Here is a 14,549-nt window from a genome sequence, read left to right on the forward strand (position 1 = left end):
GTTTGTTTTGCCTCTGTGCTTTGCTTGTTCATCAGCACAAAATCAATTTGAAAGTTGTACTTGTTATGTATATTTTCTAAGACCATCCGTATATTTTTCTACCCTGCGTTTCTCTTTTGCCCGTCTCCTCTGCCTGTTTCACAACTTCAATCCTCATCCGTCCAAAAATCCCAATTTTCCGCCAATCACTCTGATCGGATCTGTCACAGCACAGTTTATGTGATTTCATGTGAGTCCTGCTATCAATTCGCAATCAACACTTTGACCGCTCGAGTGTGCAAACAAATGCGTAAACAAAGCATGATCTGTGCAGCTGCATTGCCTGTGTGTTGCAAAGGCCCTTTGCTCCGACTCTAATCTAGAGGGTCGAGTAAACACTGAACAATGTAGGTCAGCGGGAAACAAACATAAATTACAACAAACGCAAACACACCAAGACGAGACAATGATAAGACGTACACACACATATTGAGTTTCTGCAGGTAGGCCAGCTTGTGGAACTTTCCAGGCCCACCAGTGCAGGATGGGCAATGGCTGAACTTTCAAATATGTCCAACAGCACGTAAACCTGTTTAGAAACATATTCAGATCTGCAGCCAATCATCCTGTTTTGGTTAAAAGCGAGCCTGCGCTTTGCTGAGCCAAGTGATAATTCATAGATGACTTGCTGAATCTTCCCACACTTCCTTAGAGTTTCTTCGTTTTAATTTCCCTTTCTTCCGCTCAATGTGGACTGTCCAGTACATGTCCTTGCATTCCTTGTCCTTCTCTGTTGTAAACCGCCGTGTTCTACCTCCATGACACTTGATCGTCACCAAACAATACACTGTTTTTGTGCAAAACCAAGGTCATTCACTAATCCACATTTTGAGATAAGGGATAAAAATAGTTTCCTGTATTGGGTAAATGACAAGTAGACCTTCAGTCTTCCAGGTAAAGCCTCATAAATCTCTCTCACGGTTGCGTGCACATGTGCAGCATGAGTAGACCCCTACACACATCCAAACACACAAATCATGGAAGCGTAAGAAATACTGTACATCTGCTAGGTGCATACGATCTCAGCCAGTGACTCCAGGTCCCTCACCCATCGCATTCTTCATCTTTGAGCTAATATCCTCTTTGTTCACTCTCCGTCCTCTTCTGCCACATCAGATAAACTGACATTTAACCATTTAGACAACAAACTAGACAGCAAGCCGACACTCGATACATGATGTCTGCTGATATCGCGTTTCCTGTGTCACAGCAATTTGTGTGGGATTGATCTGTTATGATAACTACAGGTCTTGGTCATACAAAGAAAAATGCTTTTCTGTAATCATTCTTTACCTCATCACCCCCCTCCCTTCCTCCCTCTCTTCGCCAATACGCTCGCCCTGCTGGACTGGGAGTGTCGCAACTTTACCGCCTTGGTATTTGTCAGCGTTCCATAACTTTATCAAACAATGGAACCCGATCGGCTGCGGGCACGAGGCAGCGACGCAGGCTTAATTAGCTCTAACTCATTTAGCCTGGCTACTTCGACCACTGTTTGACATCAGTCATGTTGTACGGGTGCCAGAGTCACTGATGGAGACCCTTTATTTGGCCCCGGCTACATCGGCCAATGTCATACATCAGACGAGACACGGTAAGCCTTGCAATATCTTCTTACTTACTCTGCTAATTTCCCTGCTGGCAGGCGTTGTTTGCTCTCTTCATCTTTGTGCGCAGCCAGCTTGCTGCCATTTGTCATGTTGTATTTCCCTCTGTGGTGTGGGGCCAGGCGGTCCTAACATGGGAACAGAGCATGACATCAGCCCGTGGTTATTTTCTTGACTTAACCTGCCTGTGGAATCAACAACACATAGTGTGTGTGTGTGTGTGTGTGTGTGTGTGTGTGTGAGTGTGTGTGTGTGTGTGTGTGTGTGTTTGCACTCATGAGATCATACATGTGAGAGCAATAAATACATCCATCTTAGACTCCCAGCCTTTGGTCTATTGAATTGCATGTTGCCTATCACATTCAATGACTCACACACACAAGTAACGCGGTGTCGAAAATGAATGTCACACACAATTTGCCACACATAGAGTTCCACAGTTCGGTGCGTCTCTCTCTCTCTCTCGCTCTCTCTCTCTCTCTCTGTCTTTCTTCAGACTGTATGTTTTGGGATGACGCATAGAGGGAGATGAATGGTTACACCTCCGGCTCCACCTCAGAGCCCACTCCCCTCCGCATGAAGGATGGTGGGTACGGGATCTGATAAGAGGCCTGGTGAACAAGGGTTGGTCTGTACGGCCCACCTACACCTCATCTCGACTCTGTTTGTGAACATCGTGAGGTATTACACCAGGCGTAGCAGGGTTTTGTCGATTCTGTCACGCTGATAATCCTTTAATGGACAGTAGGTTAGTTTGCTGAGAGCCCAAGAATGTTCACAAGAGCTTTGCGGTGGCAGGTGATGTATAACATAAAGGCTCTTGAGGAGAGACGGATGGTTGCGGTACTGTTCTTGATGTGAGATCCATCTTCAAACTTGTACTATCTCTGAGTGATAAAGCAATAACAACTTAATGCAGCTTACATGTGGTAATCACAACAGAGAGGACACAATTGATTTATTGAATACCTTAAAAATGGGTTAACATTCCCTTAAACTTTGACATTAAATCTGTCTGAAGGCCTGGGAAATCAGTTTTGTGGTTGCCAATGAAGAAACAGTTGCTTAAATAGATTCTTAAATTGAAGTTGTACGTAGGAAAAGAAAAATATGGCGAAGGCTTAAAAAATTATTATTCAATGAAAAAAGGGGTAATTACCTCGACCTGGATCAGTCATGTGAAATTAATCATTCATTTATGTTTCTAAATGTATGTTTGTAAAGAAATTGTAAGTTCCATCTTCTAGTAAAGCACTGTCCATTTAGTATTGATCTCACCTCATCTGTTTTTGGTTGACAAAAGAATAGTGACGCAAAAGGTAAATAGATATGAGTGATGGAGTACGTACACAAACACACACACAGGCACGCACACACAATGGTCTGTTTTCCATTTTATGCACTTGATGTCTATTGTATTTGATTCACCTGATGACAACACACAAGTATCTTCCATCTCCTTAAACCTAAAACATGCAAACCTTTCTCTCTGGAGCCGTTAGTTCTTTTGACTGGCAGATTAAAGGATTTTTAGAGGACAAGATCATCAATACACAAAGACCTCATACCTGGAACAGCTTTTGTCTATAACACACTCTGCTGGATCAGTGTGCAGTGTTACAAACATGACATTTGCTGCACTTTTTCCATATAATGATTGTGTTAGTTCAGGTTATTGTTCCAGCCTGTATTTTGGCAAAAGGACACTTTTATACTCTTTTATGCCAGTTTTTTTTTTAAGATGTTGACTTGAATGCACAACTTAGAACTCAAGCAGGTAGAATTAGCTAAAGCACACAAGGGGTTTGGTACAGAGGGCGGGAAACATTAAACTGAACGACCAACAGGTGAGGCCAATCAGCAACAGGTAAAACTAATCAGGGTGGGGCAGGCAATCAAGCTCAAGGGCGGGAAGTGAAGTCACAGTAACGAGAGGAGAAATGAGTACTTCAAAATAAAACAGGAACTATGAAACAAGATGAAGCAAAATAAAAGCAACAATGCTGTATGTAAAAGTATTATTTGGGAGTATTTTACTAGTAGTGATTCATGACAGAACATTGAACATACATTGTTTGGCACATACATCAAGCGTTGACCACCCATTAAAGCTGTGATAGCACGTTGGTACTTTTCCGCTGACCTCTTCCAACTATGGATTATTGCCAAACTTTGATTTGTAACATACAGGGAGGATATGTTGGGAGCTTATTTTTATGACAACCATATGGGCAAAGGCACCCAACCGATATGATTAAATCCCCATGCACGCTCATAAAACTGAATTTCTAAGGGTCCCTTTCGTCTCTTGCCACAGTTGATATTATGCAGTACTTCTGTAAGATTAAGCTCGTGCAAGGCATATTGTGCAACGTTTAGGTGATATGAATTAATAAATCACACACATGAGAACTGTTGATAGTACGTCTAGTTTGCTCTGACAGGATTCTCTGATAACTAGACACATTTATGAAGACAGAGTTAAAAAAGAAAAAGAAAGAGGAAGGAAAACACATGGCAGAAAAGCTTTTCTACAGTTTCGTTGAATATGTAAAGGGCCTGCGAGGCCTCATTGCGTCAGTGTCTGGTGATGTGTACCGAAGTCATTAGAAACACAATGAGGTCAGGGGAGTGAGTGACGGAGTTTCGCGTGGTCCTTAAACCCCTCACAGAAAGTTTGAGCCATTAGCTGCCTATTAAAAGTCGAATAGTTAAAGAGCGTGACGAACATGTTTATAGCGAGCTGGCAGTGATTTCAGTGGATACGTTACAGCAATCAACTGTCACGATCACGCATCCAGCAACAAACCAGACTTTCACCTTCACCTCCATACTGGCACGCCGGTCGCTTCTCAGTGTTGAATTTGTCAGTTGCTGATCAGAAACAAATGTTTCATTAAACTGTCACCATTGATAAATTGATTCCTTTAAATCGGAGTTATCTGCTCCGCTAATTTGACCCGATCAGTTTCACCTCAGGAAATAAGTTGGAAGATGGAGGATGGTGTTCGCTCAGCCACACCGGGTGTATGTTTACCAGTATTCTGTCACGTCAAATAAAACCACGAGTGCGCCAATGGTTTACATCACGTCAGGTTGTTGTATGGGTCAGGAGGCCAACACCAAACACAATCAATGACCGCCTCGCCTCTAGGACACACCAGAGAGGCTCCTTAGTGCTTATTTGAGTTTGTGTCTACCAACTTGTCAGGCAGCGAACTCACTATTACCATGTACAAATAAATGGAAACTAATTTAGCAAATGGGGAGCAAAAGCACCGCCACATGGTACATGACCTCTGTGACCTTGGGGGTTTGACCAACTTGCCGATCCGTCTGCTCCGTGTTTGTTAATTCAAGTCTCCTAACAGTTTACAGAGCCAGAGCCTGAAGGTGCACAGAGCTTCCTAGTTTTCACAGATGGGCAGACAGCTGAGACCCTGCTATCCACCCCGCTGTGTCCCAGCGAAACCCCAGGCTCCGCACATGTACACGTGGAGATAAAAATAGCTTGTAGCGCCTTTTAAAGCTTTGATTTAGCAATACAGGGCATGCCGTTTTGTCACACACGTGCTGTCTACGTGGCATCAATTAGTAAAATTGTGTCACTCCGAGATTATGTTAAAATATTGTTGTGTTATGATAAAAATGTCCCTGAACTGCTCAATTGAATTGTATCACTAGGGGACATATACCTACAAATAGTCCTGTTCAACCCAACTATTTTGTTTTAAAGCTTTGGAAGCAGCACACATTTAACAATTAAACAATTTGGGGGGAAGTTGTATAATTTCTTTTAGTGGTACATTTTTCACAGGATGGATTTTGACGAAAACAAAGTTCCACATGACGACATTGTTTCCTCCTGTGTGGTAAAGGAAGTCGTTGACTCATTGAATAGTTGCCTGCAAGGTCACAGGTAATGCCTTTCAAAACAAAAATGACCATTAAAAGGTCAAAAGTCCTTTCTCGCCTGTTTGTATGTTGATCACTTTCAGGCTAGAGTTCTTCCTCGTAAAAGAACATACGTCTTCTTAATGATGCAGTTGTGCCAGACTGCGATTTCTGTGAGCTGAGAACATACATGCATCCACCCATACCCTCCGTACAGATAATCAGGAACGAATGTGTGTGAAGAGAGCGTGTGTGTCATCTCCTGCTTGTCTATCAGAGAGCACCACACAGGATATTTCATCCTCCTCTGGATACCAGCCAGCCTTTCAACGCCGAACCCAACCCCTGCTGCTCTTAACATGCTAGCCCTCCTTTCCTCTTCCTCCCTTTTCCTTCCACTACCATGATGAGGGAGACGTTTTGTACTAAACACCTTCATATGCGGTGCGTCGGTTGCCAGGAAAGCTCTCAACACATGGAGATTGGCCCAGAATGATGGCCTCTCTAGGGCTTATTAGGTCCCAGGTTGCTTGGTCCCTCCCTGCCACTTTTTAGGTCCAACCAAGCACCTTTTGATGCCCTTAGAAGACGAGGAGGAGGAAGATCTGTCTGACAGACTGTTTCCTCCAAAGCTGCGTGCTGTGTTCTGCAGGCTTTGTAAGATGACCCAGATCCTTGGCAATGACACGCTGGGAACATCACGTTTAGATGATAAGTCATCTTTTCTCTGACCCGGAATATGCTTTTGATCATCGTAATACAATGTAACAACAATAAATGAATTCCAATGGAAACTGACTGAATCATGGGCAGTGTGTACCTTTGTGTAAATGTGAGAGCCTGGGCACTGGGATAGTTTGTACTCTCCTTTGTTGGTCAGTCATCGCAACGGCTTTTGAGGAATTACGTGGTTTTCATGATGATTTAAAGAGAGCAAAACCATAAACTGGTGGCAAATAAAGACCAAAGTCTAACCGATCCCAGCTCTCTCCACTTTGGCTTTGCAGTCTCAGCTTCTCAATCAGAATTTAAAGTCAGTTTGTGGGAAATTGGCTTGTTTTCGTTCACAGAAACAACTACAAATGACTAAGAGTGGCTAAGAGTACATAAACGGCAATTTTACAGAGAGAGGTGAAAAGCTACAGATTGTGTGAAACTTTGTTAGATCATGCTTGGAATTTGTGCCTTGTGCTGTTAGTCATTAAACTCTGTCTCTTTCCCACATGTGGCTGGCAGTGGACCTTACGTAACACACACACACACACACACACACACACACACACACACACACACACACACACACACACACACACACACACACACACAAACACCCTCATCAGGTATCTGAGACATAAATGTATTTCTATGATTTTTTGGGTTTCATGATGACCTGTAATGTTTGGTCACCCTTTTTGTAATAGTTTGGCTCAGGTATGGTTCGGCTCAGAAACAGAAAATCTCACTTAAAATCCCAAAATTAACGAAATAAAATTGCACAACTTCATAAAAAAAACAATAAGACATAGTTACATTTCATTAATTGTGTCATTGATCCATCTTTGCTTCCTTTAAGCTCCGGTCTTGTGACACTCACACCCTTGATGAGAAAGGTGAAGGGCAAACGGATAAAGAGCCAGCACCCAATCTGTACACGAGGCTAGCCAAGGGTCACAAGCCTATAAATAACAGCAGCGAGAGCTAAAGATGGCAACAGAATATGTACATTAGGTAGATGCCTATGAGTGTGTGACCTGAGGAGGCTAAAGGTAGAAGACGAGCTCGGGGTTTAAACTGTTTCCAGTACAAATGACCTTTTTATGGGGTGTATTACAGAAGAAGGAAAAATCCGAAGGCCAACCTGCCAAACGAGAAGAAAGAGAGGGATGAGGTGTACTAGGGGAAGGAAGAGAGAAAATCCATCTCTCGTGGAAGCCGGTAAACTAGTGACGAGGAGGGGAGTTGTGTTTATACCTGGAGAGAGACAGAGACAAATGGAGGGAATGGAACTTGTAGGAGAGGAAAGCTGATGGAGGCCTAGATAGCGGCGGAGAGAGGGAGGATGTGGGAAAATGGAGATATTAAGAAAGAGAAGCTGTGCAGACGGACTGGAATAAATCGCACTGTACCTCCGCAACAACTTAGATCCGGAACAGAGATGGTAGAGGAACAAAAGGTGCCTGCTCTAGGGACATCCAAGGGAAACGATAAATAGATGTAACAGCAGAATGTCTACTTGTTCACTCAAGAATCGTTGCGTCCTGTTCCTTGCAGACTATTAACGGCTCTCATTAAATCGATTGAGATAGTTTTGTCCTCTTGGAAACCCCAAAACAAGCTAACTGTCTTGGACATCGATGGTGTTCACCTGATCAATGAAATCTTAAGTCTAATATTGACTCTCGTTTCACCTCTGTTTTGGTTTCCACCAACTCCTGACACAAAGATCTGGCTCTGTAGCTCCATCAGTGACCTGTCTGTCATTTTGAGGTCGGCAAATGTACAGTTTTTTGCGTCAGTCATATGAACAACATCTTCACATTACAGACAATCATCCAATTTGGCGATATTGATAAAGCTTTGTCTCACTTTGCCTTACTAGGAAGAGAGACAATTACATAATGAATCAACCAGAGGACAAGAGGAGCCTGACATCCATTTTGTACCCAAACATTTAAAACCGCCCCATGCCGAGAAGCATTGGCGGCAAAACAAGCAAAAGACATTTGTAAGGACCCTGTTACACTCACAAAAGCCTTTTGGTTTATACCGCCTATAAGTGAATGCAAACAAGACTTTCCACAAAGCTGCAGTGATTGTTTCTCTAAGCCCCCCAAGATTACGGAGATAGAGCGAGTAAGATGAGGGAAATGTCGGGCACCACATGTGTCTCAGTAGCTCTGCTCCAGGCCTGTTTCTGCTCCAGTTGTGCAGGGACAGGGATTTTGTTATCATGAGTGAATGTAACTGTTTTTATATCTGTCCCGCTTTACAAACACACACACATGCAACAAGTGGCTCCGCAGCCAGATGAAGACGTGGCAATAACAGATTTTGGCTCCTGTGGCGTCAACAAGGAAGAGGAAACATGTCGAAGACGATGTGAAATACAGAGATAGATGAGGCATGTGTGGAAAAGTGTCATCAGCAAGCCATCAAAATGATTTTCGGAGTCTAGCTTAATGTTAACAAACGAGCATTAATGTGCGATGTGTGTTTGATAAACTCTCAGGAAAGACTCCGCAAAATATCCTCAAATTATTCCAGAGATATTGGCATCAATCTGTTGCAGATGTTGAGCAGACAAACTTCCTGCCAAAGCCACATTCTGTTGAAATCTAATATCAACTTACAGCAAGAATCAGGACAGCATTGTAAGCTTTGGTAAGTTGCACAAGGCCGCTAATGGCTTGGACCCTCGTAGCAGAAAATAGAAAAAACTGCTCAAAATGTACATGAATGGTTGTATAGGGTTCTTCTACTTGTAGATAATAAATCTTTTGGCTCCTTGAATCTAATTTCTCTCATAATTCTCAGGCAGTGTGTAAAGGTGAAGTGTCAGAGGTGTGTGTGTGGTATAGTGACTAGCACCCTCTTGTGATATCACCACAGCCTCCCCGTCACCTCGGAGTTGGATAAACAGTCCGATTCGGTCCAGCTTCTGCCTGGAAATGTAGAGTCGTGATCCAACACGGGGCACCGCCGCCGCCAAACTATTTGGGTCTTTGCTTGGCGATAATGTGCAGCCTCAGTGGCGCTCTGTATGCAAACGCTCTGATTGTTGAACAAAACTTTATCTCCAAAGCAAAATAAATGTCTCAGATAGCAGAACGTGCAGTTTAAGACTCAAATAAATCGACGACTTTTGCCTTGATGTGTATGTGTGTGTGTGTGTGTGTGTGTGTGTGTGTGTGTGTGTGTGTGTGTGTGTGCGTAGGTGCTGCAGCCACATGAAACATGCAAGTGTGTGTGTGTGCCTGCATGCTTGCCTGGGGTGTTCGATAAGATAAATTAAGAGTTAAAGCGTGGGGAAGGGGTCTTGGTCTGTTCCGCTCAGCGTCCAGCCTCCTCCCTGGTGTCACCGAGGTGTCAGGAGATTAAACACACATACCGCCTTTCCTCTCAAAGGTTAATACCACTATGGAAGAACTGCTAAATTAATTATGTGGCCTATCTGCTGTGAGGTGTCAGGACAGAGGCCTTTGCAGCTCTTACACCCTCTATTTTTACCAGGCCCCTGACAGCTGTACAGTGCCGTCAAGTTGGGGCGGCACATGAAACCTATTCTGACATGCTGTGGAATGACCGGATGCCAGGCCTCCATCCGCTCTGATCCCAGCACTGCAGATGAATTGATTCTCCAATATTGATATAGTCCCGGTTTTACGCCTCATGTATAACTGAGACCGGTCGACCTCCTCCGCAACTTCCTCGGCAAGTTCCAATTGCGCCTGCGGGACTTGGAACCTCATTTGTCAGTGGTTGGGATAAAAAATTTAATAAGTAAAAAACACACCGTCAGCCATCATGTTTCATTACAACCGGTTTCCTTTTTATTTCCAAAATAACAGACTCCAGCGGACGATTTGTACTTATTCATCTGCGACGTCACATTGTGTTAACAGACCACCCTAACCCTACGCGTGCATTGCTTTAGGGAATTTCGGCATGTCTGAGATGTCTTCGTTTATCCGTAATTTACATTCACTTTCACAGCTGCTCGGTATTAAGGTCAATTTGTCACAGGAGCGTTGATACGACCCCACTGCGCTGTGCCACACTCCACCGCGGCGGTGATGTATTTGATTTGGCATCAGGATGCGTGTAAGCGTCTCCGTGACACAGCTAATGTGACAGGAGCGGCTGTAACCGTGCCAGTGCGCTGCGTCAGCGTCGAGGTGATCGATGAAAAAGAGGTTTAGCAGAAGATTTCCACCCTAATTGCATGAACTTCGTCTCGACTCCACCAACAATGTGTGTGTGTGAGCACGTGTAACCATGAGTAAATGTGATTAATCTGAAAACCGACATGTTCCCTCGAGTGGCCCTTAATAAATCTGACCTCAATTTAGTGGTTTAGTCCAGAAAGCTGCTTCATTTCATCTCAGCCCGGTGTTTAATTCCCTCTCCTCTTGACCACGCATACCTGAGACTGTTCTGCCAAGAAATTTCCGAGCTTATTACTGCCACGTCTCTCTCGAGTGTCCCGTGCGTAGCGGGAAAGATGGCATCTGCGCGGAAAGGATATTTCTGCCGCGCGTGATGAATGGCTTCTTTGTGTGACCGGCTCAAACCCGAGTCCTGTAGAGTGTCACGAAAGTGCTACTCGTGTCATTGTTATCTGAAAACGGATAGAAATGAGTTCCAGGCTTGTGTGAGATGTTTTCCGTGGAGGGTGGAAAAGGAAAAAGTGTGCTATCTTAGATCTTGTAAGTGATTTGTCATCCCCTTTAAAGGGCACTTTTAAATTCTGGCATCTTGTTTTCAAATATTGTCATTGTGACGAAGCATGAAAATGACAATTCCATTCGAGTTGGTTCAGTTTGAGATCAGATGTGCTGGAGTCGCAGGGTGTAAGTCATGTTTTCCATAGCTGGTGGAGCGTATCGCAGAATGTTCGTAATTATAAATCACCGCCTCGTTTAGCTTCGGTGCATCGGCTTCATTTTACTTTAAGAATCCGTCTTTCATCGAGATGTAAACCTCACTAATGCCTTCTCTCTGCACTGGCAGCCAAACTAAAGCAACGGCGATTTCATCCGTTTGCACCTCTGAACTCACACTGGAGACGCAGAGCAATGAGCGCACAGTCGGTACTGAAAGACAGTTGGAGCTGGGTTTGGGGCTCGTCAGATTCCACTCCGTTAGATGGACAGCTGAGCTCAACGGTGACATCAAGGACGTTAATTTGCAGCTCAATAGTTTACACAGATGGAGGGAATGATTTGTGATTATTTAGACATTTGATGTTTTTGGATAAATGATCAGATCACATTTTTCTGGCATCAATAATTTGTGGACGCTGCCTTGGTCTGGCACTAAGTCAGCTCTTAACTTGGGCTTATTGCTCTATCATCCATCATTGTGTTTATTTGTCGGGTGATTGATGTTGACTGATTATTGCCTTGATTTTGTAACATTTCACCTTTCTTGTCACTTTCCAAAGCTTTCTGCAAAACTTTCAACAAGTCAAATGTTCAGTCTGGATTGGCGCCTAATAAAGTTAATTCATGCATAAAATGATTCTCCACTGGGGGTAATTAGTGTAGAGGTAGGTCAGGTATGTGGCGTGTCCCTGTGTACCCCCCACTTGTACCCTTGGTTGTGCGATAATAATAGAGAGTTACACAGCGACGGTCACATAAGGCCTAGAGAGTCCTGCTGTTTGTCTCCGTTCACCTTGACAGTGATGAAGTTCTAGACAGACACACACACACAGACACACACATTTAAACATATATATACATTTTCATATGCCAACATGTTTGTTTGATTTTAATTCGTCATTCAGGAACCTGAAATGCTACTACACTTAATTCTAACAGTTTCCTAATTCGGAGTAATTTACTGAACTGAAGTCACAGTGTAAAATGTTTGGCACCCCCTACAGGAAGGCCTACAAATTACATGCATCTTAGGGATATGAATCAAAATGACCAACTTTGCCATGTTTAGTGTCCTGCAGGGGAATATATTGCATTGTTAAGATGAAGGGAATTTAACAGTGTGTCTCAAGCTCAACCTTTGCAGTATTTGACACCATTCCAACACACACTCCTTACTATATTACAGCATATAAATGAGCAGAAATAAAAAAAATAAGAAACATGACTAGCTGACAGTCACACAGAGGCAGAGAGGGACTTTGCTGCTCCGTCTTCCAGGAGTTCTAGTCTAACTCTAGTTTGAGCAGCAGCACCTGTAGCCTCCAACAGATGACGAAACCTTTGTGTGTGTGTGATGCTCAGATCTCTGAGGAAGGAATATTTCCCCATTACAGCCTGGGAGGAGAGAGGAGGATATCTGCACAGGATTTAGAGCCTGCACGCGTTAAAGTGCTCTGGAATATTCTCCTGAACTATTTCAACACCTCATAATCATCTGGTATTAATTTCTAATGTGTGTGTGAAATGATTTTTGGATGTGTGTGTGTACACAGAACTTTCCACTTTTGAATGAGTGTTGATTTTTCAGTGGCATTTATAGCTGAGAAGTGCTGATTGGAGCGTTCTTTGTCTGCTCACAGAGGCAGTCGAGCAAAATTAGCTACGGCGTGAAATCGGCCCTATGGTGGGTGTGAAACAGTGGCTTATTCAGAGTTTAACAAGTTTTTAACAAGTTTTTGAGTTAAATATGAACACATTCACAATCTTCTATGTGTGTGTGTGGCTAGGAGACAGACTGACAGAGGGGGGACAGGAGGTTTCACACTCATTCAATCATTGACTTCCGAACTGTCATCGCCGATGGAAACAAAGCAGCTCTAAAGCGCAACATTGAGAAATACATCTGAACCCAAACTAACAGATTGAGGCCAATTTGTTCGCACCTTCTCTTTCTTTACAGCAAGTAATTGTTTTCAATTAGAAGCAGATTTCAGGGAAAGCAGCTTTGAGATTTGAGGACTCCGTTACCTCAAACAGCTATAGTAGGTCAGACATGGATGTGAGTCTGATTAAAACCATTGGTTCCTCCCTCCAGAGATTACTGATTAGAGAGGGAGAGGGAGAGGGAGGATTCTCCATTTGAAAGGCTGATGTAATGGTGTGTATGTCCAAACAATCTCACTTCATCTTTACTGCCGTGTCTAACATGCTACATTTTCTGTGTGTGTGTGTATGGCTGTGGTAAATGGGTATATTGTGTGTACTTATGATGAAGCGTGTGTGTGTGTGTGCATGTGCGTGCCCACATTGAGATCGATGGACAACCAGCGACGTCACCAGATTGATCATCGGCGTGTAACTCAAGCCAAGACGTGAATTAATCAGTTACCAGGCACGCGACTGTGAAGGGGTCAGAGGTGAATCTCTCACTAAAAGCAGTTAAGACGGTAAATCAGTCTCTCTCTCGCTTTCTCTGTGTGTTTGTGTGTGTGTGTGTGTGTGTGTGTGTGTGTGTGTGTGTCATGGTGGAGGAAACGGACCAGACAACTGATAGCAGTGCTCGGAGCAGACATGGGTTTCCTTGACCACAGAGCCACCTGGGCTGAAGCAGACTCCCTTTAGTGTGTCCTTGAGATAAACCTGTTAAAGACAGACGCACGTGACTGGACATTCACCCCAACAAATTGCTCCGTGACCGCAATGAACCGAATTCGAACATCTATGTTTTCACGGTTTTCCTTCAATTTGAAACACTGTGAACATTTCTGTCACCACCCGTACTTTTACAAAGCTATTACTGGTGTTGTGCCCGCCGTTGCCTCATCGTTGTTAACTGGGATTTCATTCTGCCAAAGTTCTGCCTTACTCAAAATAAAAATAAAAACCCAATTAAATCAATTTCCAAATGGATCTAAACTGTATATAGAGCACATAGGGTGTTCTGTAAACTGTGGAGTTGACCGAAAACAAATTTCAAAGCGCTTACAGTCTTGTGTTCCGTGAGCCTGATTCCCCAGGAGTCACTGCCTTTTCTGCAAACAACCAAAGGAGGCATTATGCAAATGGCGGGAATCTAATCTGGAAGTTAACCGTGTCTGAGTGCTCTGCGGTGGAGATCAAAAGAGTGTGTGTATTCCAGCCGTAGACCAACAACCCTAGGGGCAGATGGGTCATGAAGGCCCTCTGATAGCCGCTGCCCCCCCTGAGGGTGGTGGGACTGGGATGAGACGAAGGAGAAAGGAGTTTGGAAAGTATTTATTAGGCCCTATGTTATCTCTGCAGACACACACACAGTGCCAATGTTAATGGTGGTGGTGGTGGTGGGGGATTAGTAGGGGTTTGTGTAGATGTCAGCAAAAGAAGAACCTGGTGGAGGAAGAATTTCTGATTCCTCTGTGTTATGTTA

The sequence above is a fragment of the Genypterus blacodes genome, unplaced genomic scaffold, assembly GCF_046128005.1.
Source record: "Genypterus blacodes isolate CSIRO-AG114 ecotype Tasmania unplaced genomic scaffold, CSIRO-AGI_Gbla_v1 ptg000438l_1, whole genome shotgun sequence".
In the NCBI taxonomy this organism is placed as follows: domain Eukaryota; kingdom Metazoa; phylum Chordata; class Actinopteri; order Ophidiiformes; family Ophidiidae; genus Genypterus; species Genypterus blacodes.